This window comes from Myxine glutinosa, chromosome 1, assembly GCF_964187855.1.
Source record: "Myxine glutinosa chromosome 1, kmMyxGlut1.1, whole genome shotgun sequence".
NCBI lineage: Eukaryota > Metazoa > Chordata > Myxini > Myxiniformes > Myxinidae > Myxine > Myxine glutinosa.
Genome location: NC_136261.1, coordinates 406,831,603 through 406,856,765, shown reverse-complemented (window position 1 = coordinate 406,856,765; position 25,163 = coordinate 406,831,603). Strand labels below are relative to the sequence as shown.

The following is a 25,163-nucleotide window of genomic DNA, read 5'->3' as shown; positions in this document are numbered from 1 at the left end:
ACGTCAGATAACATGTCGTCGGGATCTGGGGTATTACCCGCTGCCCCCGCGGTCTTGTCTGGGGGCACCTTCACAAGTTTCTCAAGGTGTTCCCGAGGGCACTCGTTAACACTTTGGTGGATATTTGTTTCTGGGGTCGGAGCTTGGGTTTGAGATCCCGGCAAACTCAGATTTGCTGGCCCCGTTTGTACAGTGGGAGCGTTTATTGAATCCTTAGTCTGCTCGGTATTTAAAGGGGGGGCAGGCGGAAAACCATTTCCCAGCTCGGAAATGGTAATACTTTCACTGGAGGTTTCGCACTCGGAAACTTCCAGGTGAGAGGTACAAATTTTATTTTTTGGCTCATTTACATAATGAGACTCACTGGTGTCATTGGCGACGGTATCCATGTTCTCAGTTAGTGAGGGAATGTCAGAGGGGCACTCGGACACGTGTGCGCCGGAAATGGTGCCGCCCATGACCGCCTTCTTTGCAGCACCAGCGAAACTGCTTGGCGCTGGTGCTCTTCGCTTTTTAGAAAACACTGTGGATTCTTCGTTCATGGGTTCGGGAAAGGGGGCAATGCTAGTTGTGTCAGTCGCATCGGTGGGTGTCGTCACATTGGAATCGAAAAGCACCGGTGTGACAGACGACTCAGTCGGGGTGTCAGAAGGTACGGTCGGGGTGTCAGAAGGTACGGTCGGGGTGTCAGAAGGTACGGTCGGGGTGTCAGAAGGTACGGTCAGGGTGTCAGAAGGTACGGTCCGGGCGTCCGAAGGTGCGGTCGGGGTGTCAGAGGGTACGGTCCGGGTGACGGAAGGTACGGTCGGGGTGTCAGAAGGTACGGTCAGGGTGTCAGAAGGTACGGTCCGGGCGTCCGAAGGTGCGGTCGGGGTGTCAGAGGGTACGGTCCGGGTGACGGAAGGTACGGTAGGGGTGACAGGAGATACGGTCCGGGTGACGGAAGGTACGGTAGGGGTAACAGGAGATACGGTCCGGGTGTCAGCGAGCATGGTCGGGGTGTCACAAGGCGCGGTGGAGGGATTGGCCTTTTTGCAAGCCCTTTCGTTATGTCCCGGTTCACCACACTTCGGACAAGCGGCCCTAGGACAGAATCTTTTAACGTGTCCGAATTCTCCACAATTAAAGCAAGTTAAGGAGGCTGAGGAAGCATACATGTGGTATTCTCGATCATCCAACGATACTTTAAAGGATATATTTAAACCTGTATCGGCTCCGCGATCCGGGAGGATCATGTACACCTGCCTCCTAAAGCTCATCACGTGTTTAACACGATCACTGCGACACCCGAGCGGGATCATTGAGATTCGGGAAACAATTTTTCCATAACGAGACAGAACAGATAGGAGTTTCTCGCCTGGCACAAATGGTGGGACGTTGGATATTGTTATCTTGGTCGCCGGCGTATCCATAGGGGATACCGTAATGTAATGGCCCCCTTTTATGGTTAGACCGGTACTAACGACGTCATGGACGAGTTTTTCTTCTGACACGAAGACAACAAATTTTTGGTTCATTCGTGACGCCGCACGAACATTACCGTCTCCTATGATGGATCCCACGGCAAGGATAATGTCCTCAGTAGGAGCTCCTTCGGGCGGAACACATGCGAATGCATGCTTACGTGTCAATTTCTCGAACGCCTCGCAACGAGAGCGTGTATTCGCCATACCGGCGAAATCCCCCCCCCCCCCCCTTGTCCGAACCGGACAAGAAGGTGTCAAACCTAAATAATCAAACTAAAGTAAATAATAAACGTGCATTATAAGCGCAAAAAAGGCTTACAAAGCGTCGTCAAAGCCAGTAGGCCGCACCCAAAATGGGCTCGCTCTCAATCCTCTCTCTCTTGAAGACAAGGGTACAGAACGGATGGAAACACGATGCCGAAGCACAACGGATGGAAAAGGAGAGGGAGGGGGGGCAGGGGAGGGCAGGAGAGGAGAAAAACTCACAAAGAACTCACTACACCACAGAGCAGTTGCTCACAGCCGCCATGACGCCACACCCACCACAAACGGCCAGCAGGGGGCGCGAGAGAGAGAGAGAGATAGACAGAGAGAGAGATAGAAAGACATAAAGAATGACACTGCGTCAGCATATAACATTACCATTTTATCAATAACTCCATGGATAATGAACATCAATGAGCATCATTAGTCACAGCATAAAACAAAAGAGAGATGCAGCCAAGGAAAGATAGATAAAGAGAGACAAATAAAGAGAGAAACAGGGAAAGAGAGAGATAGACCGAGAGACAGGCAGACAGACAGACAGGGACAGTGAGTTAGAGAGGGACACATAGGGGGACAAAGGGGGACAGAGAGGGGGGACAGAGAGAGCGAGAGAGAGATAAACAGATGGACAGACACACAGAAACAGAGAGAGAGAGAAAGAGACAAAGAGAGAGAAAGAAAGACACAGGGAGATAGAGATATACAGAGAGAGTTAGACAGATAGACAGAGACGCAGAGACAGATAGACATATGTGCTATTCCAATCATCTCCACATGAGGGCAGTGTCATTCCATGTCATGTATTAAACCACATCATAATTCGTATTTCAGAAAAGCCTTTATAAATTGTGTAGAATCGTGTAGCATATTCAGACGAAAAGTATTACACCATAATGGCCCTACTTCCCAACGATAACCAGCATTGTCCCATCGACTTCATCAATATAATTGCACAACAAGCGCTTCTGCCAACCCCGTCATCATGACTTGTTGCCCAGCACAACTGCCCTTTTTACAATAACTTCGAAAATCTTGTATTGTTCTTTAATCTATTAATTTTTTTGATGTTAAACAAACAAACCATATTAGAAATCATCTTACTTAGTCAACTAACTGGGAAACGTCATCAAACTTGTTAAATCGACAGGAAGTGGAGTTTTTGAACAGGAAACAGAAGGCGTGTCTCACAGCACAGTCATGAGTCATTTAATTTTCCTGTGTGTCGACTGGATGGATTTAAGTGTTTGTTCCTGATCACACTTTGTAAGCTAAGTAAGTACATATTTCGAACAATTAGGTTCACTAGTCTCTGTGCGACTTAAGAGGTATTTAAAATCTTTTGTGTTTTGTCCTGTTTGTCCGTTTTTCTCAAGGTACGAAAAAGCCTGTTTTAACTTTTTTTTCCGTAATTAAACATGCTTCCATATCATATTGCAAGTATCTAAATCAATCATTCAATTCCATAAACCATGTGTTTATCAATTTAGCAATAAAAACGAAATTGCGTACATATTAAATAGACGCTGACCCCAAAAATAACTTTGCTATTTTTTAACCGATTTCCTCCATTTTTTTCTTTAGACTAAACGGCTTTCAATCCTCTATATGTCTAAGCAAAGCATTCATTCCTATGTGTAATAGTTAAAACCGTCCTATGCATCGTTTTTTCAAAACATTTTACCTTCTGTGACATCTGTTAGTAATTGCACCAAGGGACAAAGCACATTCCTAAACAGTTTGTCGCGTGATCATTCGCATTTCAGTGTGCACATCGGAGTGCCTGCCGCACAACCAGCTGCAAGTCATTAACCAGAAAATCCGTCTTTACGTGGAGTTATTTTCCAGCTTTGTTTTGCACAATCATACCACACAAACCACATTTAACAATCGCAATTTGACCACCACAAAACAACATGTTAACCACACAAACCACTTTGTCATCCCAGATGTACACAACCTCATGTTTCCAATGCCAAAGCAATTAAACACCCGACATCCACCCACAAAAAAAACATCTTCCCATATTAAACATTTAAACATTAAACATCCACAAAAACCTGGGGCAGGTCTGTGTTGTGCACCTCACAGGACCTGTCACAAGCCTTGTGAGTTTAAAACACAAAAATGCACACATTTGACACACAAATCATCTCAATTGTACACAACCCCATTTTTGCAATGCCAAATCAATTAAGTACCACTACCACCTCCAGGGTCAGCCGACCACCACACCAATCCACCAATCAATGTGGACCAATCATAGACCTGCTGCAGACACAACCTGCAACCTGCTGCAGCAACCTGCAACCTGCAACATGACCAGCTGCAGGCATGACATGACCTGACAGACCAACCTTTCGACAAACACATGCACATGCCATGATTTTAACACATGATTTAATAAAATCTCCACATGGTTCTCTCGCGTTCTGCAAAGGTCACACCAGTATCAGCTTACCTGGACTCCGTTAGAGTTGCAAGGAACCCAGGGACGCCATTGTCAAATAAGGATTATTTGGAGAGAGATGAGGTGCGGAAGAAGAGAGGTGAGTAGAGGTGTGCTGGTCTCATCAATGTCCAATCGGTTGGTTTGAGGAGAATTTATTAAATATCATGAGGAAGAAAAAATCTCGGTTTAATAAGCACAGATTACATACAAAATGTCACAGAGTTCACTTGGTTACAACATAGAATTGCGCAGCAGAACCTAGAGCAGGTCAGTCGTCTTCTCCTCTCCCAGCTTTCCGACTTCCTTTTATGCATGTAAAAGTCCTTGGAAGTCCCTCTCAAGGGAAAGATGGGGGTTTGCACACATTATGGTTCCATCTGGCTTTGCTCCTGCAAACCATGAGAACTCGTAGGTTTGCTTTGAGAAATAAGCACTCAGATGTATTGTAGAAAAAAGTTCCCTTCGGGTCTCCCTGAGCAGACATTACTTCTTAACATGATCCTCACTGGAGTACTCCCTTTGGATCTCTGTCAGCCTGACGAATGTACATCTGATTTCATACAAGCATTGCTTAAAAAGAATTCGGTTCGACCACATGTTCTTTCCACCTCACAATTCCCAATACAGCATTACTCATTATTCAGCTCAAGGAATACATTTTCCATATGTATAAAGAGATTAAATGGTTCAGACATTTTATACAAACTTTCTGTGATTTTCCTGCAAGAACTACAATTAATTCAAGATAGTATTAATTAATTAATCCATGTAGAAGTCCTACTTCTACACTCCTCCCTTTTTCTTACCTTTTCATAGGGCAATTAGAAGGTCTTCAATTTACCTATTTGGATATCAAAATTTTCCATTACCTGAGGCATACACCATTTCCACTGAAGAATCTGCTCATCAGAAGGCGTTCTCTTGTTCGTCGAATTCACCAATCTTTAACAGTTCAGTTTATTGCATTTACATCAGTTAGCATCCCAAGTGTCTCTGCAAACAAACTTCACCTTATACTACTGCACAAAATTCCAGTCCATCATGAAGATTATTACTGTAATGTGCTTTATTCATTTCACCATTATCTTGGTAATACTATCAGCATGATTTCATGTTAAAATATCTGAAACATTCAGCCATGTTGATTCCAAGGTGCTTGTTGCAGAGTGAATGCTCAACTTCTGTTTGAAAAAGCTGATCACTTATATGGTTGAAATTCAAGTATGAACCACATTCTTCTGATGTCTTCATAGCACCTTGCACTTCGCACCATGCACTCCACACCACTCATTCCACACACCATTTACTCCCACCATTTATTCCACACAGCTATTCTCCACTTGCATACCATGCAAGCCATTCACTCAACACACTTACACACATCCTCAATACTCCATTCATACATCATCTCTGGCCATCCTGACCATTGCCTCATTTCACCAAGTTCATTGCCTCATTTCACCAAGTTCCTTCCCATACTCATACACACAACCATTCTCGACCAATGCCCTCATTTCACCAAGTTCATTGCCTCATTTCACCAAGTTCCTTCTCATACTCACACACACAACCATTCTCGACCAATGCCTCATTTGCTCACTCTCACCACAAAGATTCTCATTCAATTCCTCATTTCACCAAGTTCATTCCAAAGATCCTCACACACACAGCATCATCTAACTATCTCCTTCCCTCTAATACTTGTGCTTTCCCCGTCTTCCCTTATACTAAGCACTTCCCTCGTCATTAATATCCACCTAATCTGACTACGTCCCCTCTACCTGTATTAATGTCTCTACTTAAATCTCAAGTCTCCTAAAGTCATCCCTAAGTCCCTAACAATTACCTAGCCCGCCCTCGGCTAGTTTATACTGCCAAACCCCATAAATCTACTGCTCCTATGCCCCAATTGAACGATGTGAGGGATGGTAGATCTGCCATCCCTCTACACCGGATGCCATTCGCCATCACTATTGCCAATCGTCCACTATACTTGAGCCTCTTGGTGCGGGAATACATTTGCACAGCTCGGCTTCGAAAAGCCGAGCAATGCATACTGGTGGTCTGTCTCCTGTTGGTTGGGTCCGTCCGGCATTTTCGATTCTGGGAAGGAGGCATACTTGGGCCGAGGTTCCAGGCGCCATCTCGGTGCGGAGCCTTTCGGTCTCCGGCACGATGACCCAACCTCCCCCGGCCAGAGCACCGCGCCCGCCAGGGGGCGAAGGTCCGACCTCCCCCGGAATCGTGCCGTTTGCCCCTTGCGCCATGGCACGGCACCGACCATACAGGGCGGGACCCGGCATGAATCGTGCATGGTGCAGCGCCAACGATCCCCGCCGGCTCCCGTAGCACACAAAGCGCACCACGCCCCGAGAGCTCGCGTCGGCTATACGTCGGCCTAATCGCTGCCCCGGTCTGCGTCGATGCCCGAGTCGCATTCTCACATCCACACACGACCCGTTCTTCACTCACAAAATGCGGCACTCCAGCGCCGCCCATACATCCCCTGCACTCTACCACCGCACGCTCTCGTGCTCACTCTTCTCTCGCGCACACTCTTGTCTCGCACACTCAGGTGCACACCACTCAGGTGCACTCACACCATTCGCACACTTCATTAACACACATCCTCGTGCACACTCTTGCGCACACTCCTCAGTTACGTACTTTGTAACACCCATGGGTGTGCACTCTATTGCACACCCAATCCCGTGCTCTGGTGTGCACCCCCGCACACTCTCTCCAACATGCTCTGGTGTGCATCCTCGCACACTCTCTTCATCCATCTCACACTCCATGTCACATTCCGTTCCACACTCCGTTGTGCACTCACTCTCACTTTCACACTCTCCTGTTACACATTCGCGCTTCGGTGCACACTTTTTCCTCACACGAGCGCCATTCGCTTTCGTACACCTCCCCACGGACCTTCCACAAGCGCCCGGGTGACGTCGGGATCCCAAGCACGTGAAAAATCCTTTCGTGCCAAACACTTTCGCGCCACACCTTTTCGCGCCATACACAACCATACTTACCTTCGGGACCCTTTTTCTGCAGCAGCGCCTGCAAATTCTCATTGGGGTTAGGCAGCACGACATCATGATGTGAATACAGACTTTGGGTACATTCCATTTTTTCCTCCCGCGATTGATTTTCTAAGTCTGCCGTCTCCTCAACCCCAATTTCCATTATAATTTCTTTTTCCTTATTAAGCCCAATGACCGCTGGCGCACATAAAATAAAATTTCCCAATTCGGTGGCCGTCGGCTTTTCTATACCCCGTGTTGCGATTTCTACCCCGGTCCACCCGGCTGTGCTTGGCTCAACCTCGCTTTCCCCGCGCTTTTCAAATCGCGCTACCTCGTCGCATACCAATGCGACCTTCCCGCTTGACCTGCGCTCTATTTCTTTCCCCATCTCTTTCATTTGGCCTCCTATTCTGTTACCACACCCTTTTAACCCGTCTTTCATCCCTTTCATTCGATTCTCTTGGGTGCCCATCCTGTTTTCCAACCCCACTAACCCCTCGTTCATTTCTCCCATTTGGCCACCCATGTCCTTCAATTGGCCCCCCATTTCCTTCATTTGGCCCCCCATTTTGTTTTCCCAATTATTTAACCCGTCTTTCATTTCTTTCCTTTCCCGCGTGGCTCTGTTCCCCTCCAGTTCTATGGTTGCCTGTATTTGCGCCATGAATTGTGCCATATAGGCTTGCAAGTCTATCACCCCTACTTGCGCAGTGGGCGCGGCCCTCGACGCCATGTGCGAGGCACCGCCATCTCCTTCGCCTGCCACCCCTACTGCTGCACCCTCATTAATTCTCTCCTCCTCTTCCCATTCTTCCCGGGTTGATTCTACTTCCTCCACTACCTCCTCATTTACCCCCACCGGCATCCGACCGTCTTGACTAGCCATGGCACGAATTTAATTTAGATGTTAATAAAATTTCGGCCGCTCGTAATTTGGAGTGCGTTAGGCGCACTTCGGGTCCAATCCCACTTCCCTGAAACCAATTGTTGCGGATCTCAACGTCGGCCTTCCCCTTACCAAGGGGGGATTAATCCCCTTGTCTTTTACTAGCCGACGTGATCCGGAGCTATCGCGTTCCTTCCGGTCAGCGCTGAATAGTGTGGTAGGCCGAATTATTCCTATTACCTAATTACCAGCGCCTCCCAGGAAGCAAGGAAATAACCCTGCCCGAACCACGGTTTTAGGTGGAAACGCTGAGCAATAGTGAGCCGTGATCCGAACTGTTAACAGGAACTAACCCGATTTGTGCGGTGCCAAATTGTGCCAGGTTTAACCAATTGAGAAATCACGAAAACGGTCGAACCAAGAGGAAAAGGAATAAAAAGCAATTTATTACACAATGTACAGTGAGGAAGAAGAACACAATACACAGGGCAGCCTTAATAACAGTCTTAACTTATCCCTGGACACGCGCCCGCTTCACACTCAGTCACACTCTCAGACTCACTCACACGGGGTTTGTAGGTGGTCAGGCGATGGTCCAAGGAATGGCGTCCACAGCTCGCTCCGGTCCCCGACTCGCCCCGCGAAGAAGATGGTACGACGAAGAGAGTTGAGCAAACGGCGGCATCCTCGGATCGGACAATTATATGGGGGGATCGGTAAGCTGGGCTGGCGGTTACTTCGCGGCTCACGGCCACTTACGTAATCGAAATACCGGCGCTTTATATGCGCTCCCAGCAAGCCCAAAGCCAAATCCTCAACGAGTCCTTGCAATCAGTCAGTATAACAGCGCCTCTCCCAACCAGTCCTCAACAATGGGGCTTTCCCACATGAAGTCCTCGAGCCCTTGCACAATCAAAGTCCCCCCAGCGAGTCCTTTCACCAATGCCAAACATGACAGTCCTTTTGCAAAACGCAAATTGTGCAAGTCCTCCTTTGTGCAAGTCAAGCCTTTGTGCTCGCGGTTATATAGCGCCGCCCAGCGAACCCTCTCGGATTTGCCAGACGCGCACTGACCACGCCCCTCATGCAATTCCACCCGAGCCCTGGTTGGTTGCTTATGTGTGTGTAATTAATAATAAACCCCGTTACTCTTCTGTACGTCTTCTTCTTCTTCCTCCTCTTTGCATTCGTCGTCTTAGTCTTTTCCACATTGAGTATCTGTGGCGCGATACGGCCAACGTTTGGGTGAATCGGGTTTAGTCGGGGAACAACTGTTCGGTCGCGGAGCCTTCGCTCGGCAAACAACATCCTTAACCGCGTACCGTAACAATTGGTGTCAGGAGTGTCGGATCGGACCCAAAGCGCGCTTAACGCGCTCAAAATTACGAACTGCTGGAAATTTGTGTTGTTTTAAAGCAAAATCCGAATTTTGAAATTGCACCATGGCTGGTCAAGGCGACGGGATGCCGGTGGGTGAGCTAGAGGAGGGGTTAGGAGTAACCCAGGATCAGAGGGACGAAGTAGAGGAGAAAAATGGCAATGTGGTTGCGGAGGTTTCAGACGCGCAAAATGGCGCTCTCGCGCACGAGGTTATGGGCGCGCAAAATGGCGCCTTTGCGCACGCGGTTACAGCGGCACCAAATCTGGCGGCGCCCGTGACCGTAGCAGCACCGGTGAATTGGGACCTCTTTATGATACAAATAAAGGCGCTCATGGTCCAGACAAGTGAAGACCTGAGGAATGAATTGGGGGTAATGAGGGGCGAAGCGAGGGCTCAGAGTGAGCAATTGGGGGTAATGAGCGAAGCGAGGGCTCAGAGTGAGCAATTGGGGGTAATGAGGGATGAAGCGAGGGGTACCGGGGAGGGGTTAGACAATAATTTTAAGGGATTAGACAAGAAATTTGGGAAGTTAGACGACAAATTTGAGGGGTTAGACAACGGGATAAAAGAGGTAAAGAATGGGTTAACGGGGGTGGAAAATAGAATGGCTGCCCAGGAGAATCAGATAGAGGGGGTGTAAAATGGGTTAATGGGGTTAGAAAATAGGATGGAAGGCAAATTGCGGGAGATAGGGGAGCAATCCGCCCGAGAAATTAAACAAATGGGAGAGCAGATAGAGGAGGTGAAAATCGGGGTAGAAACCAAATTGGATGCTCAGAGGGATGAATTGGGACAGATGAGGGTGGCATCTACAAAAGAGAGGGAGGAGATGAAGGAGGAGATACGACGAGGTGTAAGTGAGGAGGTCTCGGGGGTACGCGAGGAGGTAAAGCGAGGTGAAAAGCGTATAGAGAAAGAGGTGAGAAATGGAACGGCTAGGTTACAGGGGGGAATAGAGGACCTGACGGAGGAGGTGGAACAGCTGACAGAGGGACAAACGGAGTTAGTGGAGCAGGTTCAAAGGAACACTGCGGTACTAGGAGGGTTAAAAGCGACACAAAATGACATCAAAAATGACTTGATAGCGACACAGAGGCAATGTCAGATGGTACGTGAGGGACTGACAACGAGGTTGGAAGAGGTGACAGAAGTAATGGAGACAAAGGACCGAGAGGTGAGGACGCACATAGAGACGGTCAAAATAGCCTTAGAGGACGAACTTGAGGAGACGCACCGGGAAATAAAAGAGGTGAAGCAAAAATTAGAGGAAGTGGAAGAAGAGGTGACTGAAATTAAGAAGAGACGGACAGAAACTAAGAGAGAAATACAGGAGGAGGTGATGGAATATGGACAAGGTCGGTGCTCAACTCATAATGATGTGCTCACTAACCAAATAAAGAGTTTGCAGGTGGTGAAAGAGGTGCGGAGACAAGGTGCCAAGGTGAGTGGCGATATACGAGGAAATGTACCTGATGTGAGGAAAGCTTCAGTCGGCTTGGGGGTTGATTTGGATCCGGGTGTTCGTGAGAGGCCGTTGGTGAAGTGTGCGACAGGTACGGTGTGCAAAGGAGGAGGTGTGCGAGAATGTCCAACTCTGGGGTGTGTGAGGAAAAAGTGCACGCCAAGGAGTGAGTGTGCTGTCGAGAGTGAGTCGGTCGTAGCGCGTGTGCGAGGGAGCACATGGAAGCGCGGTGTGGTGAGTGTTACGGAGGATGTAACAAGAGAATGTACGCCGGTGGGGAGTGTTACAGAGGATGTAACGGAAGCGTGTACGCCTGTGGTGAGTGTTATGGAGGAAGTAACGAGAGAGTGTGCGCAAGAGGATGCGTGAGAAAGGTGTGTAACGGACGGTTGCATGGGGAAAGAGTGCGCTGTCAAAAGTAAGGAAGGATGCACACCTGTGGTGAGTGTTACAGAGGGTGTAACGGGAGAGTGTGCGCAAGAGTGTGCGCGAGAAAGGTGTGTAACGGACAGGTGCATGGGGAAAGAGTGCGCTGTCGAGAGTAAGGGTGAGTGCGTTGTCAAGAGTGGTGGTGAAAGTAGTGAGAGTGACACGGAGCGTGAGTTGGTTGTGACAGGTGAGAGAGGATGTACACCTGGAATGGAAGGATGCACACCTGGAATTGGTAGAGCATGTGTGGGAATGCACACTTGAGTTGGTAGTGAGGCACGTGGTTGGGTGTGCGAGTGAGAGCACACCTGTGATTGTCACAGAGGAGGTGACCGAGGAGGGGGCGCGAAGAGGTGTGTTGGTGAGGTGTGCGAACGACGAATGTGTGCCAAGGTGTTCTGTGGTCAGGTGTGTGACCAAGTCTGTGAGCGGAATGAGTGCACCTGGGTGTGTAAGAGAAGGTGCAATGACGAGGAGCATGGGAACAGCTGGATGTATGAGCAAGGAACAGGCTGCGGGGTGTAAGCATGCAGGTGAGGCATCGACGGTAACCGGGTTAGCGGTTAGAACGACATTTAGCCGAATCGGGCCCTCGGTGCGTGCCGGGTTTCGCGTGCCGCGAGGACCAGCGGGGATCCGAACCATGGCGGGTTCGAAAGGACCACCGTACGCGATCCACGCTGGGCATCGCTTTGAACGGCCGTGTCCGTGCTCCACTAGGCGGAGCGGGCAGCCCAATAGGAAGGGTTGTCATGGCGACCCCTTTTTGTTGAGACGTTCCGGCAGGTCGAGATCGGGCCATTGGACGGCTCTGTGCCGAGATGGTGCGTGGGATCTCGGCCCGGGTAAGCCCCTGTTCCTGCACCGAATGCGGGACGTATCCAGCCGCTGGCACCAAACAACCCGCATTCATTGCTCGGCTTTACGAAGCCGAGCGTCAGAAGTGAATTGGCGCACCGAGAGGCATTAGTAAGTAGACTGTGATGATGGTGACAGTGATAGTGATTTGATACGAAATTTGGCAGAGTGATGATTGGCAGAGGATTGGTAGAGTGATTGGCAAATTTTTGATTGGCTGAAATTTGGTGAGCAAAATTGGGAGTGGAAGATGCCCCATGTGGTGGGATGGCAACTCTGTCATCCCTCACACCGGGGGGCAAAGGAGCACTAGTTATGGGGTTGATGGCAGTGAAAACTAGCCCGGGTGGGTTAGGATATATCGTGTGTAGGGACCCAGAGATGACATTAGGTAACGTTAAGATTAGGTAGTGACAATGACACCTGTAGTGGGGACGCAGGTAGATTAGTTTGGATGATAATGACGTGGGAGCGCAATAGTTTAAAGGGGCGACTGGGAAGCGCAAGTTTCAGAGGGGAGTAGTTAGATGAGATGATGCCGTGTGAGTGTTGGAGGTGTATAGAAGTGTATTGTGAAAAGTGTGTAAGGACCAGGTGTGATTGCACAGGTGTGCAACTGAACAGGTGTGTGCAGCAGTGTTTGAGTGATGGTGATGGTGAGGTGTGTTGTGTTGACCAAATGGTCCAGGAAGGAAGGAGGGTGCAGGTGGCACCAGGTGTGAGTGCACAGGTGTGCACCAACAGGTGTATGGAATAAATGGTTGTGTGGAAGACATGGAGTGTGGAATAAATGGAGTATTGGAATGGATGGTCGTGGAGTGAGTATGGTGGAAACTATGGAGTGGAGTGGATGGTGCGAAGGAGTGAATGGGGGAAGAGTGGACCCCCATCACGGATACCCGGGGAGGGTAGTGTAAGTGTTAGGTAGAGGGTATAGGTAAATTGTGGTTGGATATTGGCATCTGTGGTGCGGGTGGAAGAATGATGTTTGGATGGGTGCATTAGTGTTGTGGAAATGGCTGGGCGTGTAGCCTGTTAGTGTGTGTAGTTGGTTTGGGCACTCCACCACTGTGAGGATGTCGGTCAGGTGAGGCCGCAGGTGGGCTCTGGGAGCCGGTAGAGTTGTTGTGGATGGGGCCCGAGGATCCGGAGGACGGACCCGGGTAGCCCAGTGCCAGAGGGCACCAAGGGGTGACAGAGCCAGGAGGGGCCTTCCCCAATTAGATAGGTTAGGGTGAGGAGCTAGGTAAGCTCGGGTGGCAACTACAGTGGTGGAGGTGTGCAGGTGGGTAGACCTGCTGGGAGAGCTACACGTCACAGCCCAGAAATTGTGCAAGGGCACCGGGAGATGAATCGGGGGAGTGAGACCCCAAATTGAGAAGCACCACAGTTTGGGCAATGGGAATTGGTTTTTAGAACCCATAGTGTAAGATGGCCAATGGATTGGCAGGGAAAGACCCCGGGTAGTGTAAAGTGTGTTAAAGTCATTTAGAGGATAGTTAGGATTGAAGTCTCTTCGCACCATCTGCATCCGCTCACCTGAGATGACGTACCTCCACACCATGCCAGGTTGTTTTTATTATTTTTGATGCAAATGTTTGGAATGTGAGACGCATCATGACATGGGTGTGACATTGTGCTTGATGTTCCATCTCTTCCTCCTTATGAGGGTTGATGATGAATTGGGTGATGGCAAATTTTGGTTACAGGGATTATGGTGACGAATTTGGTATAAGGGAAATATGGGGAAGACGTGACAGTAGCGACGAATTTGTAAATGTTTAGATTTTGTAAATATGGGGTAAGGGCAAGGGTAGTGTAGGTGACAGGGGGGTGACGTACGGTAGGGACGAGCTTTCTCACTTCGCTCTCCGTACGCATTTCACCCTGCATTGCCTTATTGATGTGTACCCTTGTGACCTTACCCCTCGCTCATCTGTCTTCCCCCTTTTGTCTCCCACATGACCTGTGCGCCATTGGGCACCGAGGGGAGCATGCGTGAGTCCACCATTGTGCACCCGGAACTCCCATAACCAGCTGTCTGCATCGATGCACCACATTATGGACCACATGTCTGTGGCCGAGCACCACTTATGGACCCCATGGGTTGGGGCATGGCCCCTCTGCTGGAACCGGCCATGAGGGCCCGAAATCTTGCTGGCGGACCTGGGCCACAGGGCACCAATGCCCCACAGGTGAACCACACTAGTCGGCCCCTGTCGGCCATAAATAAATAAAAATGGACACGTTGGGTGCAAGTTTTAATACAAATAGGCCGCCAGCAAAGGAAAAGACAACATCTGGAAGAAGAAATAATAATAGCCAGCAGAGGGAGCCGAAGAGCAAGAGACCACCTGCAGGGTTAGGGGTGGTTGATTTATTTTTATTGATGAACAATGGTGACTGCACCGATTGGTGCTTGAGGGTGCTTTGGTGCGTTTTTTGGGTGCTTTCATGGTGCATTGATGCAGAGCAGACTGTCTCCCCCCCCCCAGAAAGAACAATTACAGGTCCTGGGTTGCGTTTTGTAAATAAAAGTAGTGTCAATTGTAAATAATGCTCCCCACCGTCAGTGTGTAGTTTGAAGACCAATGCCGCAATTCGGTTAACTGTGGGCGTGAGTCTGTTAGGCAGGGTGCAATGGAGCAGCGGGACACATTTATTTATGTTTTAAAACTGTCGCACTCAGGGTCAGGTTAAAAGTAGAGGGAACTACACCTACGTGTCACACTAAATAAAAGTTGTAGGCCCGGGCCGTACCTAAGAGGAGGAGGGTGCAGTGTTGCGGATATGAGGATTGCATTTTTTTGATTGTGTTGTATTGTATTGGAAATGGTGATGAACATTGTTTGGATATGGCCCCTCCTGCCTCCGGAGTTGTGTAAAGATAAAAAGGGTGTCTCGGTAGTTAATTCCATAAACACCACATTGCAGGACACGATAAAACCCATGTTCAGTAGCTTATATCTTATTATGTGTTTTAGAGTAAGGCCTTGTCTTCCATTAGAATGACACTCCATTGCACCGAATCAATTAAGAATAGTTCCCCTTCAATAATTCCATTTCCCAGCCAAACTCTCCATCTGTGGGTAAAGCAGTTCACAAGCGTGGGGTGCACGCCCTCTCAATTCGCTGCTATAGTGAATATGTGCTCTGTGCTCTGTTTGAACAGGAGGGGCGGGGTCGCCAGGGAGAGGCAAGCCCAGGGCGCGCCACGAAGGGCGGGGCTGTGCAGCCCCATGCCCAAATAAGGAAACAAGCCCGTGGCTCGCCACGAGGGGCGTGCCGTTGGCGCGATGCCCAAATAAGGAGACAAGCCCGTGGGATTACCATACAAGGTCACGAAACAGAGCACGGGGGTGGAGGGCGGTATCGAAACCGAAGGGGGCGTGTCAGTCCCGCGCTGGAGAGAAGTGAGAGGAAGGGAATACGAGCTGAGCTGCATGGAGAGGTACACGACAAAGAAAGGGTCCAAGAGAAAACAGAGGAACTTTTACGAACGAGTTGCAAAGAGATACGGCAGATGAGTCCAGCCCCGTTTCAACCAGCCGCGTGAAGCCCTGACGGGGCAGCGAGTGACCCTGCCGGCATGCGCTGTAAAGCCGAATACCAGGAGCTGCCGGCGTGCGCTGTAAAGCGGTTTACAAGGAGCTGCCGGCTCCCCGCTTCCCGCCCGGAGTGGACCTGCTCGCTGTGCCCTGTGATCCCACCTGCTCATCCTTTCCAGCCATTCCTGCCTGCAAGTTCCCCATTTGCATACGTGAGTTTGTTTTGTTCGTGCTGTCCTGGGTAGTAACTAAGTCTGTATAAGCTAGTAATTTTCACTGTGTCACCTGCGTTTTCATGTCCGCTGTAAATACCCGTGACTGCTCTTTTTGCTTATGTGTGTGTAAATAATAATAAACCCCGTTACTCTTCTGTACGTCTTCTTCTTCTTCCTCTTTGCATTCGTCGTCTTAGTCTTTTCCACATTGAGTATCTGTGGCGCGATACGGCCAACGTTTGGGTGAATCGGGTTTAGTCGGGGAACAACTCTTCGGTCGCGGAGCCTTCGCTCGGCAAACAACATCCTTAACCGCGTACCGTAACAATATATATATATACAGTCACGTGAAAAAGTAAGTACACCCCATGTAAAGTTTTGACTTTTTCAACATATTTCAACATACAGCTATTTGATCTTCATTTCAACAATATTGATAGCTAAAGATGATATAATATAACAAATATCATGAAACATTTACATTTTGTAGTCCATTATATAATTTAAATAAACATAAATGCAAATTTCGCATGTGGAAAAAGTAAGTACACCCCTACATTTATCACTACTTCAAATACCTAAAATTAGAATCAGGTGCACCAGCTCAGGAGCAAATGATTAGAACATCGTCAGAGAGGTTCTTGGAGGAACGTGTCTTATTTAAACCTCAGACATTTAGTTTGGTTTGCTCTTTGTTGTTGAAGTGTGCGGCGTCACCATGCCTAGATCAAAAGAGCTCTCTGAGGCCTTCAGAAAGAAGGTTATAGATGCCTACGAGTCTGGGAAGGGATTTAAAAAGATCTCCAAACAATTTGAAATCAATCATTCAACTGTCCGGAAGATCATCTACAAGTGGAGAAGATTCCAAACAACTGCCAACTTGTTCAGGCCAGGCCGCCCCAGCAAGTTCAGCCCAAGAGCAGACCGCAAGATGCTGAAAGAAGTCTCCAAGAACCCCAGAATGTCATCACGGGACCTACAGGTGGCTCTTGCCACTGTTGATGTCAAAGTGCACGAGTCTATCATGAGAAAGAGGCTGCACAAATTTGATCTACATTGGAGGTGTGCCAGGAGGAAACCTTTGCTGTCCAGAAAGAACATCAGGGCAAGCCTAAAGTTTGCCAATGAACACCTAGGCAAAGACCAGCACTTCTGGAACAATGTGGTCTCGACAGATGAGTCAAAGGTAGAGCTATTTGGCCACAGTACCAGAAGACATGTTTGGCGAAAACCAAAGACAGCATTTGACCACAAGTACCTGATACCAACAGCTGTAAAGCATGGTGGTGGAAATATTATGGTTTGGGGCAGCTTTGCTGCATCGGGGCCTGGGCAGCTCACCATCATAAAATCCACTATGAATTCTTCATTGTACCAGAGGGTGCTTGAGGATAATGTGAGGCCATCTGTCAGAAAGTTGAAGCTCAACCGAAGGTGGACCTTGCAACATGACAATGACCCTAAACATACCAGTAAATCCACCAAGGAATGGCTAAAAAGAAAGAAATGGAGGGTTCTGGAATGGCCAAGTCAAAGCCCGGATCTAAATCCCATCGAGATGTCGTGGGGGGATTTGAAACGAGCTGTGCATGCAAGAAACCCCTCAAACATCGCACAGCTGAAAGAATTCTGCATGGAGGAGTGGGCAAAAATTTCTCCCAGTCGATGTCAGAGACTGGTAGACAGTTATAAGAAACGCCTACTTGAGGTTGTTTCTGCCAAAGGGGGCAATACCACCTATTAGAGCCAAGGGTGTACTTACTTTTTCCACATGCGAAATTTGCATTCATGTTTATTTAAATTATACAATGGATTACAAAATGTAAATGTTTCATGATATTTGTCATATTATATCACCTTTATCTGTCAATATTGTTGAAATGAAGATCAAATAGCTGTATGTTGAAATATGTTGAAAACGTCAAATCTTTACATGGGGTGTACCTACTTTTTCACGTGACTGTATATATATATATATATATATATATATATATATATATATATATATATATATATATATATATATATATATATATATATATACATATATATATATATATACAGACTTGGCATTTACTATGGAATATTTTTTATTCTCGACTTGGGTTTACTTTCTGAACTCGGTATATCAATCTGGTGAGTTTCTTTTACGCTTCGGTGATTTCTTTGTTAAAAGAACCATGTCACTGATTGTCTGTCGCAGCAAGAAGTCAATAACAGGATTATATCACAGGTGGCGTGACAAAATGTATGGACAGGTACATTTGACAATTGGCTTCACAATCGGGTATATAAGGGTTGTTGCGTTCTGTATTAGTGGAAAACAACTGCTGCACGTCTACAAAAGTTATTGCCGCTTCCCCTGGAGATGGTCCATCAACTCGACAATGCTGTTTGTCATTTAGTGGTGGCTTTACGAAATTCCGGCATGAAACAGCGTGCTATTGCTTGGCAGTATGGCATCACTCAAGGCCAGGTGTCAAAGATCCTGAAACGAAATGCTCAGAGGGGTGTCCCTACTCCAATACCGAGGTCAGGACGGCCCCGCAGAACCACAAGGAGGGATGATCGCCAGCTGCACGGGTTAGTCCACAATGGCCGTACCAAGTCAGCTAATCGGCTTAGGGCTGAGTGGCAGCAACTGACAAATGTGCCTGTATCCAGAAGGCTAGTCAACCAACGACTGGTTCAAGCATGCTATCGTGCCAGGCATCCCCTGAGAAAGCCACGTTTGACCAGACAACACCGCCAGCGCCGATTGCAGTGGGCCAGAGAGCACCGTCAATGGCAACCAGGACACTGGAGTCACGTGATCTTCGGTGACAAGTCTAGATTTCTCGTCTATCGTCAATATGGCCGCGTCCGAGTGCACAGACAAGTGCATGAAGCCTACAACGAGAATTGTATAGTGCCAAGAATCCAAGCTGGAGGGGTGGGGTGACCGTTTGGGCTGCTTTTCATGCAGGGGTCAAAACTGACCTGGTTGTTCTGAATGGAAACCTGAACCAGTTCAAGCACAGGGCCATTCTGGAAGAAACATTGCTTCCATTTGTTCGTGCAGCCTTTCGAGGAAACTTTGTCTTCCAAGATGACAATGCACGGCCTCATCGTGCTCGCATGATCCAACACTTTCTTGCTGACCGTGGTGTAGAGCATATGGAGTGGCCTGCCATGTCCCCGGATATGAATCCGATCGAGAACTTGTGGGCAGAATTAACGCGTCAAATCGACAACTTGGACCAGCAGCCTGCCTCTGTGCGTGAATTGCAGCAGGCTATTGTCACTGCATGGCAAGCAATTCTTGTCCAAACCTTGGTAAATCTCGTGAACAGCATGCCTCAATGTGTACATGCTCTCCTGAATGCTCTTGGGGGTTACACGAAGTACTGAACTGTAATTTTACTGTCCGTAATCCCAGGCGTAATTTAACTTTTGTTTTTGTTAAAAAAAATTTTTTGGCTAATGTGCAAAATAAAGAGATACTTCTGGAAAACGCACAGAAGTTTAACACAGTACTGTCCGTGAATTGAGTTCGATATCAGTTTACATCACTTTCAAGGATCAATTTATTTGCTTCGAAATGTCAAATGTGGTTTTTGTTTCTTTTAAAGGTCACATTAACAAAATCTCGAATTATTTCAACATAATTCCAATTAACTTTTGGTTCTAAGTCATCTTGAAAAGTAAGTTCACCCCCACAAAAAAAATCCATATTAAATGCCAAGTCTGTACATATATATATATATGAATATGTTGTTGCGGATATGAGGATTGCATTTTTTTGATTGTGTGTATTGTAGTGGTAAATTGTTGTGTAACATTGGTTGGATATGGCCCCTCCTGCCTCCAGAGTTGTGTAAAGGTAAAAAGGGCGTCTTGGTAGTTAATTCCATGAACACCACATTGAAGGACACGATAAAACCCTTGTTCAGTAGCTTATATCTTATTATGTGTTTTAGAGTAAGGCCTTGTCTTCCATTAGAATGACACTCCATTGCACTGAATCAATTAAGAATAGCTCCCCTTCAATCATTCCATTTCCCAGCCAAACTCTCCATCTGTGGGTAAAGCAGTTCACAAGCATGGGGTGCACGCCCTCTCATTTCGCTGCTATAGTGAATATGTGCTCCGTGCTCTGTTTGAACAGGAGGGGCGGGGTCGCCAGGGAGAGGCAAGCCCAGGGCATGCCACGAAGGGCGGGGCTGTGCAGCCCCATGCCCAAATAAGGAAACAAGCCCGTGGCTCGCCACGAGGGGCGTGCCGTCGGCGCGATGCCCAAATAAGGAGACAAGCCCGTGGGATTACCATACAAGGTCACAAAACAGAGCATGGGGGGAGGGCGGTACCGAAACCGAGGGGGGCGTGTCAGACCCGCGCTGAAGGTTTGGACAGAAGGGTGCGACGATCGCTGGGACAAGCTACACCAAAGATCGCAGATGAGCTGAGAAAGGAGAGGAGCTTTTACACGAGAGTCGCAAACAGGGTCCAAGAGAGAGCTGGGTTGTGAGGTCCAAGAGAGTTGAGAGTTGCACCGTTGTTGCGTGCGAGATATGAAAAGCCTTTGACAAAGAGCCGCTTCAACCAGCCCCGTTTCAACCAGCCGAGTGACCCTGCCGGCGTGCGCTGTAAAGCCGAATACAAGGAGCTGCCGGCGTGTGCTGTAAAGCCGAATACAAGGAGCTGCCGGCTCCCCGCTTCGCGCCCGGAGTGGACCCGCTCGCTGTGCCCTGTGATTCCACCTGCTCATCCCTCCAAACGATTCCTACCCTTCCATCCATTTGCGTATGTGAGATTGTTTTGTTCGTGCTGTCCTGGGTAGTAAACCTAAGTCCGTATAAGCTAGTAATTTTCACTGTGTCACCTGCGTTTTCATGTCACCTGTAAATAATCGTGACTGCTCTTTTTGCTTATGTGTGTGTAAATAATAAACCCCGTTACTCTTCTGTACGTCTTCTTCTTCTTCCTCTTTGCATTCGTCGTCTTAGTCTTTTCCACATTGAATATCTGTGGCGCGATACGGCCAACGTTTGGGTGAATCAGGTTTAGTCGGGGAACAACTGTTCGGCCGCGGTGCCTTCGCTCGGCAAACAACATCCTTATCCGCGGACCGTAACAATTGGTGTCAGGAATGTCGGATTCGGACCTGGGACTAAATTTATTTAGCCCAAATTTTGGAACACCAATTGTACTATTGGCGTAACAATTGGTGTCGGGGAGTGAGATACGAGGCCCGAACCAAAATTTTAAAACATTTAGAAAGAAAAAAAAATTGGTCAAAATTTGGGGTAGCCGAAATTTGCTTTTGTTTTACAAAAACCCGAATTTTGAAATCGCGCCATGGCTGGTCAAGGCGACGGGATGCCGGTGGGAGAGATACAGATAGACGGGGTAGAATCGACCCAGGACCTCGGGGAAATGTATATGGAGGATGTGGTTGAGGGGTATCAGGCGCACAAAATGGCGCTCTCGCGCATGTGGTTGAGGGGGCCACGGCCGTGGAACCAATGAGCGCGGCCCAAATGCAAGCCTTCATGGCCCAATTCATGGTGGAAATGCAGAAAGAAAACGACAGTATGGAACGAATGGAAAACAGAATGAGGGCTGATAGTGAGTGAATGAGGGATGAATTGGGGGGCAAAATGGAAGAAATAGGAAACAGAATAATAAACGGAATGAGGGCCGATAGGGAGAGAATGGAGCAGAGGGACAGAGACCGCAGGTTGAGCGAGCAGGTCCCACGGGTGCACGAGGTGGTAACGCGGGTCGAGAAGCGCTGGTTGAGCGAAGCGGAGGAAAGCGCGGGTACAATGACGGGGGTAGAAATTGCGACACGGGGTTTGGAAAAGCCGGCGACTGATGAGGTAGAGGGAATTTTATTAAAGCCAACGGTCGTCGAGGTGAGTAAAGAAAAAGTGGAAGTAGGCATTGAAATTGAAGAGACCGGGGACTTAGAAAACCACTCGCGGCGGGAGGAAAAGATGGAATATGTACAAAGTCCCTGCTCAAATCATGATGATGTGCTCACTAACCAAATAAAGAGTTTTCAGGTGCGCGTGGAGAATGGAATCCCCCAGGTGAGTCATGCTGTATATTGTGCGGGTAGATTTTGTAGAAGGATGTTTGGCGACAAAAGAATTTTCGCGCGATTGGGATCGAGGAGGCTCCCGGGCGTTGGTGAAGCCGAAGGGTCCCGTGTGAGTGGAAATGGGTCGCGTGTGGAAAAAAAGTGTGCGTCAAGGGGTGAGCGTGTTACGAAGCACGAGTGTGATACCGAGTGCGAGCGAGAATGCACGTCGGGGTGTACGGAGTGTGACACAAGGAGTGAGAGCAATACGAAGTGTGCGTCAAGGGGTGAGTGTGTTACGAAGCGCGAGTGTGATACCGAGTGCGAGCGAGAATGCACGTCGGTGTGTACGGAGTGTGACATGGGGAGTGAGCTGGTGGTGGAGCGGGTGCGAGAATGCACGCTTGGAATGGTCGAGGGTGTGCGAGGAAGCACACCTGAGTTAGTGGTAGTGCGGGTGTGGGAGAGCCCATGTGAGCGCGTTAGTGGGTGGATGCCAGAGTGCACGCCCATGGTGAGTGTTACGGAGGACGTAACGGAGGAGAGGTGTGGACCGCGGTGTGCGAACGGCGAGTGTGCACAAGAGTGTGCGCGAGAGGTGTGGTGTGTAACAGGGAGAGCTTTGGTGGAATGTACGGACGGCGTTGACGCAACCAACCTCGGTGAGGGTGAAAGGGGTAGCGTATGCGTGTGAGCATGCCGGTGAAGCATCGACGGTAACCGGGTTAGCGGTTAGAGCGACGGATAGCCGATGCGAGCACTCGGTGCGAGGAGCCCTTTGTTGGATGCAAGGCCCGGCGCGGATCGAAGCTGCGTCATTTCTCTTCGAAGCGTCGTTGCCGATTCGGGCTGGGCCTCGCCCCGCACGGTCGAGTCCGGGCCTTGTCGGGCCATGCGACCGGTCCGGTTCAAGGGCGAGTGGGAAGAAGCGGAACGGTGCCCCCTCGTGGGGACGGGGTTCCGACCGGGGGAGATTGAGCCATCGGGCCCGGGACCGCAAGGTACCGCGCCGAGATGGTGCGTGGAATCTCGGCCCGACCAAACCACCTCCCTTGAACTGAAAGCCGGACGGATTCAACCTGCAGGCGACCAAACCACCCGAATTCATTGCTCGGCTTTACGAAGCCGAGTTTAATGTTGTCATGACGCACCGAGGTTAGGATATAGCGGACTGTGATGATGATAATAGTGATAGTGATTTGATACGAAATTTAGAATAGTGGGTAGAATTGGCAGAGTGATTGGCAAATTTTTGCTTGGTTGAAATTGGATGAGCCAAATTGATAGTGGGAGATGCCCCATGTGGTGGGATGGCAACTCTGTCATCCCTCACACCAGAGGGGCAAAGGAGCACTAGTTTATGGGGTGTATGGCAGTGAAAACTAGCCCGGGTGGGTTAGGATATATCGTGTGTAGGGCCCTAGAGATTGACATTAGGTAACGTTAAGGTTAGGTAATGACTGACACCTGTAGTGGGGACGCAGGTAGATTAGTGTGGATGATAATGACGTGGTATGTGCTTAGTTTAAAGGGAAGACGGGGAGCACTAAGTTAGCAGGGCAACAGGTAGTTCAGATGATGCCGTGTGAGTGTTGGAGGTGTATAGAAGTGTATTGTGAAAAGTGTGTAAGGAACAGGAGTGATTGCACAGGTGTGCAACTGAACAGGTGTGGAGCAGTGTATGAGTGAGTGATAGTGATGTGAGTTATGCTGACCAAATGGTCCAGGAAGGGAGGAGGGTGCAGGTGGCACCAGGTGTGAGTGCACAGGTGTGCAACAACAGGTATGAGGAACAGGTGTATGGAATAAATGGTAGTGTGGAGTATATGGAGTATTGGAATGGATGGTCGTGGAGTGAGTATGGTGGAAACTACGGAGTGGAGTGGATGGTGTGAAGGTGTGAATGGGGGAAGGATGGACCCCCATCACGAATACCCGGGGCGGGTAGTGTAAGTGTTAGGTAGAGGGTATAGGTAAATTGTGGTTGGATATTGGCATCTGTGGTGCAGGTGGCAGAATGGTGATTGGATGGGTGCATTAGTGTTGTGGAAATGACTGGGCGTGTAGCCTGTTAGTGTGTGTAGTTGGTTTGGGCACTCCACCACTGTGAGGATGTCGGCCAGGTGAGGCCGCAGGTGGGCTCTGGGAGCCGGTAGTTGTTGTGGATGGGGCCTGAGGATCCGGAGGACGGACCTGGGTAGCCCAGTGCCAGAGGGCACCGAGTGGGGTGACAGAGCCAGGAGGGGCCTTCCCCAGTTAGTTAGGTTAGGGTGAGGAGCTAGGTAAGCTCGGGTGGCAACTGCAGTGGTGGAGGTGTGCAGGTGGGTAGACCTGCTGGGAGAGCTACACGTCACAGCCCAGAAATTGTGCAAGGGCACCGGGAGATGAATCAGGGGAGTGAGACCCCAAATTGAGAAGCACCACAGTTTGGGCAATGGGAATTGGTTTTTAGAACCCATAGTGTAAGTTGGCCAATGGATTGGCAGGGAAAGACCCCGGGTAGTGTAACGTGTGTTAAAGTCATTTAGAGGATAGTTAGGATTGAAGTCTCCTCGCACCATCTGCATCCACTCACCTGAGGTGACAGGTACTCCACACCATGCCATGTTTATTTATTTTTATTGATGCAAATGTTTGGATTGTGAGACGCATCATGACGTGGGTGTGACATTGTGCTTGATGTTCCATCTCTCCCTCCTTATGAGGATTGATGATGAATTGGTGATAGCAAATTCTGAAGTAGAGGGATTGTGGTGACGAATTTGGTATAGGGGAAATATGGGGAAGACGTGACAGTAGTGACGAATTTGTAAATGTGTAGATTTTGTACATATGGGGTAAGGGCAAGGGTAGTGTAGGTGACAGGGGGGGGGTGACGTACGGTAGGGACGAGCTTTCTCACTTCGCCCTCCGTACGCATTTCAAATTGCATTGCCTTATTGATGTGTACCCTTGTGACCTTACCCCTCGCTCATCTGTCTTCCCCCTTTTGTCTCCCACATGACCTGTGCGCCATTGGGCGCTGAGGGGAGCGTGCGTGAGTCCGCCATTGTGCGCCCGGAACTCCCAGAACCAGCTGTCTGCATCGATGCACCACATTATGGACCAC

At 48.9% G+C, this 25,163-nt stretch overlaps 1 long non-coding RNA gene across 1 annotated transcript in view; it reads left to right on the top strand.

The window, feature by feature from the left end:
* Window positions 1–2,976: 2,976 nt before the first annotated feature.
* The window catches only part of LOC137413347 (uncharacterized), a 62,251-nt gene continuing 40,064 nt past the window's right edge, over window positions 2,977–25,163 (top strand). Inside the window, exon 1 of the long non-coding RNA XR_010981668.2 lies at window positions 2,977–3,005. This is a non-coding gene — a long non-coding RNA (uncharacterized LOC137413347). The remainder of the gene's footprint in view (window positions 3,006–25,163) is intronic.